Genomic DNA, 11,724 nt, shown 5'->3' on the forward strand with positions numbered 1-11,724 from the left:
GGAAACTCTTTCCCTGCCTTCCAAATATGCTGCCTAAAAAAGATGTAGTGATTTTATTTTCCCTTCTGAAATCAATAGATTCCCTAAAATCTGTATGGAATTTGGGAACTGACCAAACAAACAGGGTCATTCTTCTCAGGCCCAAGTAAGTGGAAGCAGTTAGGTCCCATTTGCAAATTCATGCCCCAGAAAGGATGACATAGGATGATTTAGGATCACCAGGTATTTGGTACTGTGCCAATAGTCCATCAGTTGGGGTTTTTTTTTTGTTCTGTATTGAGCACAGGCAGTGTAAGTGCTAACGCAAGTAGTAAATGACCGCATAGTAATAGCTATGCAATCAGACACGTGTAGACATGCCCATTGTGTCCTAAAGGGGTTTTGGGGGTTATTTGTTTGTTTTTCTGATTGATGAGTGGCTATGAGAAAGGAACACTACATTATGGCTATCAAGACCATTGGTTATTATTATTCATATAGCCAGGAAGAGTGACAACTGTAAAACAGTAACTAATAAAGCAAACAATGTAGGAGCTTGACAAAAAAAAACAAGCAAAAAAAAAAAAAAAAAGCCAGCTGCCCTATGTATGTATCTATAAGATTCCCAGTACCATATCTCAAACTTTGTATCAGACTGCCTGAACTGTCTATCAAGTGCATATGTGCATATGGTTCCAAACCATTATTTGAGTGACCAGGATTCTTAGAAATTAGCTTTAAGAAATAAGAAAAGAGAAACATTCTTTATTTCTTTATGGGCTATTAAATGCATCCAAGGTTTCTGGGACTTCATGTCTGTGAGTACTCTTGGGTTTCTGGTCCTGCATCCTGTACTGAGCACAGGCAGTGTAAGTGCTTCTCACAATATATATCTCTCAATATATATCTGGTTCAGCCAAATCCAAATCTGAAGATTCGATGCTGATTCAGAGACACAGCTTTAAATGTTTTTTCTACGTACATCGAGGTACGAGATGTGGTTCATGAATTTGCAATGCTGGGCTGGGTGGAGTGCCCCACAGGAGCATGGGAGAACCCACAGAAGTACTTCTGGTCCACTTTCAGGTCTACCAGGGAGTTATGCTGGAGGGCCCCCCACATCCTCCTGTCTCATTGATCAGCCGTGGGAGGACCCTGGGTTCCCCCCAGACCCAAAAGGCACCCATTGCTGAGTTGAGGGGATGCAAGGTTGGGTCCAGTGCACTGCCTGGAAGTGGACCAGAAGCGCTTCTGGTCCACTTCTGGGTCTGTTGCTGAGTGTGCTGGGGAGCCCTCCACACTCCTGTGGGATGCTGCATCTGGCCCAGCATCGCAGTGATTATGAGCCACCTGGTACCTTGAGGTATGTAGAAAAAACTTCTAAAGCTGTGTCTATGGCAGAATTGCTGAATCTTTCTGAATCTCTCTGAAGCAATTTAAAGGTTTCCAATTCAATTCAGAGAGATTATTGATCGAATCTCCTGATTCGATTCAGTTTTGGAGATTCAGCTACCAAATTGGTCAGAATCTCTGCAATCTGGGCATGTTCAAGTACATTCTGGGCATGTTCAAATTTATTTTTTATTTTCATTAAGGAACTTCCCATTGCCAGAAATCAGTGCTGATGAAGCAATTCTTAGGACAGGTTAACTTTGAGTATAGAAGCAAAATAGGAGCTGTCCCATATCCAGCCCCTGCTCACTTGCACCCACGACAATATGCAATAAGGGAAATTCAGCAATAAACAGTTTTCTGTCTGTGGATGGATCTATGGCACCTGGAGGGAGGACATCGGTGGACCTGGGGACAGAGACTTTGCTGACTCTTGTCAGTGACAGCCTAGGGATGTAGCTGGACTACCAATCTCCTATGCAGGCCTGCCAGCCCCACTTCTCAAACTCACCAACCTGCAACTGGACCCTGCAAACTCCACTGTGGACCCGATAGCACTCTCATGAACCCGCTCACTCCTCCTCCTCTCGACTTACTTACTTCAGTTTCCCTGTAAAGCTCTCCAGTCCAGCAATGGCTTTACTTTCCACTCTTGGACTACATTCATATGGCTTCAAGTAAGGCACATGAACATAGACTAGGTGTGATGAAGGCCTGTATGCATCCTAAATGTGCTTGCAACTGTACCATGAAAGCACACCTTATCTACTCACTCCCACCCCTCACACAGCAGCAAAAACAACAAAAAGTAATGTAGCCCCTGTTTGGCATACTGTCACAAGATGCTCAGTACCAACATCCATCGGTGCTATAACTGCTGCCTCACTACCCTTTGTTTCTTTTTTGCCATTTGACATGTGCCAAACAGGAATGCATGAACCAGGCAAGTTTTCATTGTTGTGCTTCTTAACATTGTTGAAGGCAATGCAAACCATATATTTCACCTCAAAATATTATAAAAGATCCATGAAATCAAAAGGAATTACTTTCTGCAAGCAGGAGAAAGAGGAAAAGAGTTCTCTTTGCATTTCTAGCAGCTTTGTGTGTGAGCAACCAGAAAAATCAAAGCAAACCTTATCAGATATCTCCAAATATCTGCTGACTACATGGAGCAATCCTCCAAAACCAGCACAATCTTTTCATTACATTTATAACATAGAATTATATATTCCAGAAATATAGCCCAGATTCACCAGATACTCAGCCTAGGGGTTCTTGAGCTTTTTGGCAAACCTGGACTGATTTTGATTGTGCAGAGGTGTAGTTAAAATCTAATTAGTTTCCTGACTTTTTTTCTTAACCCTCATGATTTCTATTTTATTTTGCTGACACTAGCTGTATTGTCCTTTTGCTTTTTACTTTCTATTTGACCACCCCTCCTGTGGAGTATTTTAAACCACTTTTGTACAAAAGACATGATATAGTACTTTATTTTATCAGCTGGGGTAGTGGGAATGTAGAAGTAAAAGCATAATTTCACATTACAGATTTTGGATAGAAAAGAGTGCCAACTGCGTAGCTATGTCCTGTCAGGATGTGTCTAAAGATTAACTACTTTATGACACAAAAAATCATGCTTTCAACACCTTTATCTTTTAAAATGCTTGCTCCGGTATTGTAGTTGGAAGCTGGGCTGTTTCTGAAAATGACAAGACACCATGGACCTGGACCAAAGCCTAGCAAAGGAATATTAAAATAAATAAATAAAAGCATAAAAGGCACTGAGTATTCTGCACCCTGAATTTATGGGTTCTACTGCTTTTGTAGATGGCAGGACAGGATAGCACCTTAGGCCAGGTACAGAGGGTACTCTACATCCAAACAGACAGTCAGGACATATAGAGCACTGTAAAAATGGTGGAACCTGCTCTAAGATAAGCCTGGATGGATACAGTATCAGACTTCAGTGCTGTAGGCTAGAGCACTATAATGAATATCTCTTTGTAACTCACAGGAGCTCACATTCTGCTGGCGAGTCATGGAGCTTTGAGATCTCCTGCTCACCCCTCTGTCAGGGCCCCAGCCAGAGTTTAAATCCTTTGCCCAAGTGCCGGTCCAGCTATGCTCCTGGGCTGTTGCTGATGAGTCAGCAAAGTCTCTGTCCCCAGGTCCACCCACGTCCTTCCTCCAGGTACCATAGATCCATCCACACACAGACAACTGCTTATTGTTGAATTTCCCTCATTGCATATTGTCTTGGGTGCAGGTGAGCAGGGACTGGATGTAGGACAGCTCCTATTTTGCCTCTCTACTCACACTTAACCTGTCCTAAGAACTGATTTCTCTGCACTGATTTCTGGCAATGGGAAGTTTCTTAATGGAAGTAAAAAAATGAACTTGAACATGCCCAGAATGTACGTCAGCACACCTATGCATACTAATACATAACATCACTACTTTCCAACTTATCTGGGGAAATTGAATACGTGTGTAAAATGTAGATCGTGAGAAGCACTTACACTACCCATGCTCAGTACGGGATGCAGGACCAGAAACCCATGAGTACTCACAGACATGAAGTCCCAGAAACCTTAGATTGCTCATAAACAAGTAGAGAATGTTTCTCTGTTCTTACGTCTTAAAGCTAATTTCTAATAATCCTGGTCACTCAAATAATGGTTTGGAACCATATGCACTTGATAGACAGTTCAGGCAGTCTGTTACAGAGTCTGAGATATGGTACTGGGAATCTTATAGATACATACATAGGGCAGCTGGCTTTTTTTTGTTTTGTTTTTTGTTTTTTGTTTTGTTTTGTCAAGCTCCTACATTGTTTGCTTTATTAGTTACTATTTTACAGTTGTCACTCTTCCTGGCTATATGAATAACAATAACCAATGGTCTTGCTAGCCCTAATATCGTGTTCCTTTCTCATAGCCACTCAGCAATCAGAAAAACAAACAAAGAAACCCAAAAACCCCTTGGGCAGGGGGAAGGGAGGGTTGTTCTGTCGAGGGATGGACTGCTCAGGAGGTTAAAAATAGGGTCAGAAGCAGTGAGGGTCAGGGTAGGAAGTAGTGGGGGAAGAGCACAGCCTCAGGCCTGGAGCAAACAGCTGGGCTTTCCTAGCACTGGGGCTGAACTTCAAATTTGTGCAGGCATTTGATAAAGTGGGATAAATGTTCCCAATCTAAATTAGTTCACCTTCTCAGGTGAACAAACTTAGATTGTGTCCATCATTTGTGGCCCAATGTAACCCCCAGAGCACCTGCACTGATGGGCATTTAGGTCAACCTAACCCTGGTTAGGTTGATCTAAATTTAACACTTGTCCATACCCTTAGAAGGACTGTAAATATGTGCCTTGAGAGTGTACCAGATAGGAAATGTGAACTATCAGAATAACAAACTCTCACACATTTGGATAGTCCTAAAAGTAGTAAACTATTATATAAAAGGAAGATAGCACTAGTTTTATTTTTTGCATGAAAGTGGCTATGACTGAGCTGATCTCAAGGTTTTAGGTATGTGTTGGTGTGCTTTGAGGCAGGGTTAGGACCCACATTTAACAGGTTGGGCCCTTCATAGACTAACATACCACTTCGCCTAAACTATGGATTTCCAGTGAAGCTTAGCAGGAACTAGATTTGCTCCTCAGACTGAAGCAGATCTGGCTATGCCCAGAACAGAGAATTAAGGAAGGATTCTGGTCAAAACATGAAGAAGCCTATCGATTTTAGGTCCTTCTGAGGTTGGACTAAGTCTTGTTTTACACACTTAAATCCTTCTTTGGATTTAGCCATTTAGAGCTGAAGATGTTACAGAATCATTTTAAGAAACCAGGGATGACTATCATGGGAATTTTTTTTTCAGAAATATAAGTAAATCTTTCTACTCATGTTTAATACAGAAATTTTTAATGAGTAGTTTTGTATCCTGACTAAATGTGTCCACTTTTAGTTAAAGTGAGATAAATTGGCTTTTGTTACAAAGTCAGAATTCCCTTTATTGTTAATACAGTTATTCCCCAACCCCAAATTATCTATACCAATAAGTTTAAAAGGCCATATATTACCAATAGGTAAAACAAATGAGTGGGTCAGAAGGAGAAATAAGAGTCCATGTGGTAATGAATATAATAGTGTGTGGACAATTCTTAGCCAGTCCTTCAGCCAAGTATACCTCAGTTATGATAGCTTTACAAAGCTCAGATAAACATAACATTCATCATACAATAAAACAATAGACATACTTGCAACCTGAATCCCATCCTGTGGTTACCATATCAAAAAGCATAATTATAGACCAGAGAATGCAGTTCCATATATTGAAAATAAACAAGTCATGACAAGGCCTACAATCACTGAAATATTCAGACAAACTGTACATAAATTAAAGTTAAACTCTATGGGTTAAATAATATATCATCTACAATCGTATTTTTAAGCAACTGGACAAATGAGTCCTACTTTTTCTCCCAGATCTATTAAAATCACTATAATTACAGTATTAAAACATACCATATATACACAGGGGGCACTTCCACACATACACATTTACTACACAGTAACCAAAATTACTGTGCAGTATGGGTGTGTGTCTACACATGCATACCCATACTATGCAGTAAATATGATGATTTATGCTGACTTGAGCGTAAATTTGACACCTGCACAGTAACCCATTTAGTTACTGTGAAGTGACATACATGTAGAAACCTTAGTGCACAGTAACACAGTATGTGTAGGCTGACTTCGAACTACTCTAGTACTAGGTCAGTGCACACACGGCGTTAATGCACTTTAACACCTGCATATGTAGACGATGGCCTATTCCTGCTACTGTGCAGTAACTTACTGCTTAGTAAATTTAAGCCGGGATAAATGCACGTGTAGACAAACCCAGTTTGTATTAACTGTCTGATTCTTGACTGACACTAAAATACATTAGTATAATGAAGAAAAGATGACCAGGGCACCAACTCCAGGTGTGAACCCTTTGTAAATATTGTCAGCTGCTACTGAAGGTGCTTGAGCACCCAGTTACACCACTGTTAAAAAATATTAGGTTTAGAAATTGAGGTCCTTTCATTTAGATTAATTGTTCTATCCTATTGTCCCTTCCATGTTGCTAATATTTCTTATATAGGTATCTTAGTGATCATGGTAAACCTCTTGGCTACACAGTTGCAAAAACATGCATTTAGCAGGCTTCCACACATTTAACTATGCAGGAGTTGGCTGTTCAAATTTTGACATAATTTCCAGTAAAGAGACCATGAAGTCCTTCAGAAATCTCTGTTGCTCTTAATTTATACTTGATAGCAGCCAAAATATGCTAAGAACTTTTCAAACACAGAGAGATTTCCCCCTTTACATGATGCATCAATCAAGAAAAGAGCCACCCTTATGATCAGGGACTTGCAAGGAAAGCCATATGAGGAAAGGCTGAGGAACGTGGGCCTCTTCAGCCTAAAGAAAAGAAGGTTGAGAGGGGACTTGATAGTAGCTTACTGCTATATCAGAGGAGTGCATCAGGAGCTTGGTGAACAACTGTTCTCTAGGGCACTGCTGGGAAAGACCAGGACCAATGGATACAAACTCCTAGAAGGCCACTTCAGCCTTAATACCAGGAAAAAACTCCTTCACAGTCAGGGTGTTCAGACTGTGGAATAAACTCCTTCCAGAGGTGCTGCAGCCACCTACCCTGAAGGTTTTCAAGAGCAGACTCGACAGTCACCTCGCTGGGGTCACTTGACCCCAGTTGTCTTCCTGTCTAGAGTGGGGTGGGGAGGCTGGACCCGATGATCTACGAGGTCCCTTTTAGCCCCTAACAACAATCTATGAATCTAAGTGGTATAAGTAGCAGGTGAAGGCATCACAAAAGAAGGGGCTGTAATACTATGATATTGTAATAATATTCATGATATTGTATCATATATTATCATACATAGTTTTGTTTCTATGGCATTTTTTAAATTAGACATGAACATATTATCTGGGGGCGACTATACAAATGCTCTGGGGTAGGGGAGGCACTTTAATTAGATTGGCTCCAAGAGCTGCTCTTGGATCCACTCTAGTTAAAGTGCCTGAAGTGTCATGGGTATTCAGCATCTCACACTTAAAAATGGCAGTGGGGGTTCTTGAACTAAAGCTTTTTTGAAGAGCTTCAATTAAAATGCCCCCACCACCATTCTGAAGTACAGGAACACTGAACAGACATGACACAGAGGCTGCTGGAGAATGTTAATTAATATGCTCCAGCAGAATCGATTAATCGAATCTGCTCTGATGCATGCTAATTAGTACATATCCAAGCAGATATCTGAACATGTATAGGTACCCTGGATGTTTACCACAATGTAATTGTCACCAAAAGCATATATTACTTTCAAGTTCCATTTACTATATATATATATATATATATATATATATATATAGGGCTGTGTAATATATATATATATATATATATATATATATATATATATATTAGGGCTGTGTGACATTTCGGCAGCTGTTTCATTTCCGAAGTGTTTCAGGCCATTTTGGCACCTGAAATACTGAATCCAAATTGAAATGGAAGGCTCAGACACATCTCCAAAATGAAACGAGGCATCCAAAATGTTTCAGAAATGTTTTGGAAAATTTCAGAGTTTCGGAGCCGGGCTTGTAGGGAAACAGCTGTACGCTGCTTCCATGCCATGTGACTCAGCTCTGCAGGGAGCAGATATCTGCACCAGGGGTTTTCTCACTGCCGCTGCCCACCCCTGGCAACCTGGGGCTGCATGGGGTAGGGAGCAGTGGCAAGGAGACTCCTAGCGTGGATCTCTGCTCCCTGCAGAGCCAAGTCGTGAAGCAGGATAGTGCTGGTCCCTGCCAAGCAACCTGGCTCTGCAAGTAGCAGAGATCCAGAGCTGCATGGGGTGGGCAGTGGTGGCAAGGAGACCCCAGCATGGATCTCTGTTCCCCATAGCACCAGGTTGTGTGGCAGGGCAGTGCTGGTTCCTGCTGTGTGACCTGGCTCCACAGAAAGCAGAGATCTGGGGCTGCACAGGGTGGGCAATAGGCCTGTATGAGTCGGCAGCTATCTGATCCGGCTTCAGATCTGGCTGCTTTGGATGGTCGCAATCCAATCCAGAGCTCTGGACTGGGCTTCCGCCTCGATCTGGCCAAAGCCACTCCAAATCTTCAGAGCCACCTCGGAGATCCGGCCATAGGGTACAATGGTGAATCAATTAAATATCTCTAACTTTGTTGGTTTTTGTCCAATTTGAATGACACTTCCAAGGATGGTAGCCTCTGCTGAGTGCATGAAACCTGCCAAGTTTCAAGAAGATCAATGCAGGGGTTTGGGGGGGAATTGTACTCCAAATTCTTGAAAGCCAAACTCATGTCACGGCTGTGTCACACCACAGGGGGTTGAAAACTGCAGGGGTAGTAGCTCTTACTGAGGCACAAAGCCTGTCAAGTTTCAAGGAGATCAGTTCAGGGGTGTGGGGGGAACCAAAGCTGCAGACAAGCAAAACTCGTGCCGTGGGTGACACTGTATGTGTTATGGTGCAGCAGAGTGACAGCTGCAGGGATGGTGGCCCCTGCTGTGACGCCTGCCAGCTGTGGAGGAGATCGGTGCAGGGGGGTTCTGGAGCCCTGCACCCCTAGCTGCTGACAGACAAAACTTGTGCCAAGACCGTGTCTGTCCTGGGGCAGTTGATTGTCTCTATTGATTCTTTCCTCTCCTTAGCCTGGTTTTGTAGATGTTAATTGATACTCGTTAAGTCGTTATGTAGTAGCTAGGTCCTTTGTATTGATCTGGTCCTGGAGTCCCTGGTCCCTGAGAGAATCAGCATTGATTGATTGGTAACTGGTAACGCAGCCAGGCCTGCAGCAGTGTCTCCCCTCCCCGCCCCAAGACAGACACAGTCAGCCCCACAAACACCCGAGGCCAGCGCTTCCACCCCAAAGCATCTGAAGCTTCTCCTCATCTGAATCTCTGTCCAAAGCCTCACTAGCCACTAGAGATCCCTGCTGGGGTCTCCTCGCTGCTGCTGCCTGCCCCATGCAGCTCCACATTGCCAGGGGAGCATGGGGCAGGCGGCAGCAACGAGGAGACCCCTGGTGCGGATCTCTGCTCCATGTGGAGCTGAGTTGCATGGCAGGGCTGCTTCCCTGCCCCATGACCCAGTATGGCAGGGATCAGAGATCCGCATGGGGGTCTCCTCACCTGCACGGCCCTCCCCCTGCCATGGCCCCATGCTGCTTCCTGCTGGGGCCCCAAGCTCCTGGTCAAAAGGCCTGCCCACCTGGATAGGGCTGTGCAAAGCTTCCCTTGCAGCCCATTCAAAACAGATTTGGAGGAGATTCGGCAGAGCCAAATCTCTGAAGCAGATTTGGCCAAAACGAAACAGGAAATGAATCACTGTCCTCCAAAATGGTCAAATCTAAAACCAAATCAAAACAGCCATTTTGTACATCCCTAATATATATAGATATAGATATAGTCGTAATAGCATTACATATATTATAGATTGTACCATGCTCTACATAGCAACATAATCAGATGTAGGTGGAAAAATACATATTTATTTATGTGTATATATCTATATAAATAATGTGGCTATAAACATATAAATATATAGTATAAGTTACATGAAACTTAGGTCAAGACTAGAAAAAAATATTTATTTTTTCTGAGAGAGCATTGAAAAATCTGCTCTAGACAGCAATCATGACTAATTCTTGATATAAACAAAATGTTCTCAATCTTGTTCTGCTGCCCCAAATCAAATGATTAATGAACAGTGTTGGAGGTGCCTACTGTTGACCTGTTATATTCTATATTTTTTCCATATTATGATTTTGTATATTTTTTTAAGAGTCATAATTTTCACAGTTTATTTTTCTCCACTGATATGTCCTTTTCCCCTCTGTATTGGGACTAATATGTTATCAATATTGTGTTTCCCTCCTTACTTAGTTAAGCAAATACTGATGAGGTATTAGGGCTGTTTTAGAGGTGCAATCCCTGATGTGTTACTTAGAAAATGTATTTAATCAAATTAGGGCTTTCATCAGGATTTTTTCTTAGACGTCTTTATATGGCTTTCAAAACTTACATGAACCATTGAGTTATATGCCCAGTTTTACCTCAGGCAAGTAGGCATGCAAACAATGCAGCACATCATCACATCACATTTTCATGGTTTTTTGACACATGTAGACTTAGATTTCAAATTTAAAATGTAATATTTTTTACCTCTTTCTTTGTTTTCAAAACTCATGATTTTGTCCACTTCTATCTAGAGCAACATATTTCCTTCTTTGTTTTCTCAAGTTCAAATTAATATATTCTGTATATAGTACATTATGCATATACTTCTTGGCGGTAAATTGCTTAAAATATTGCACAGAACAAAAACATATTCTAGCTGCTAACTTAGGCTATTATAATATTGAGGATGTGGCTTGTGAAATATGGAGCCTTTCAACTGTAAGAGGGTCTTTCACAGTATTACTAATTATGATTTTCAGATCAGGACTGTAAATTTCCTCTTCAAAAAATACTGAAAAATAATCTATATTTTAATGTGTTTTAATTGAAAGAAAATGGGAATTATTTGCATTGCCTATACCTTTTCCAATAACTTTCCCAGTGTTCATTGAAGCCTGCCTGCCCCCCCCACCCCCCCACCCTTTTTTTCTGGAAAGAAGTGGATTTGCTGCAGAAGACATTAATTTAAGAGATATATAAATAACTGTTAATATATATATATATGTTAAATGTCTTCTGCAGCAAATCCACTTCTTTCCAGCAAAAAAAGTCTTCAATGAACACTGAGAAACATATATATATTCCCTTTAATCTTCTTACAGCCTTGATTTACCTTTCTAGAATTTTATATTTTGTAACACTGCCAAAAGCTGAGACATCAAAACTTTGTATTATATATGGGTTACAAAATGTAATGGAGCAATTTAAAAGACATTATCTTATTAGAAACTAGAGAACCACAATTATCAGAATTTAGAACTTTCTAAAATATTTTGTGGTTTACAACTATTCCCTTTAGTGTGGAGGCAAAGAAAGAGACAGCTATTCACATGCAGAAAAATATTCTTAACCTTTTAAATGTGAAGACATGGATGAACCTTTAGTTTCACAGTGCCAAAGTTTTCCAGGGTTCTTTTATTGCAGTTTTAAAATAATTAAGGGAAAATATAGCATAATTGGATGGAGAGGGATCTATGGAGGTACCAGCCCTAGATGTTGACTTGGAGCAGGTGCTGGAATGCTGGACACCCTTTCTGTAGCAGGAGCAGCCCATAATGCCCAGCCATAGGACCTGGATGCAGGC

Source organism: Alligator mississippiensis, chromosome 3 (assembly GCF_030867095.1).
Source record: "Alligator mississippiensis isolate rAllMis1 chromosome 3, rAllMis1, whole genome shotgun sequence".
NCBI lineage: Eukaryota > Metazoa > Chordata > Crocodylia > Alligatoridae > Alligator > Alligator mississippiensis.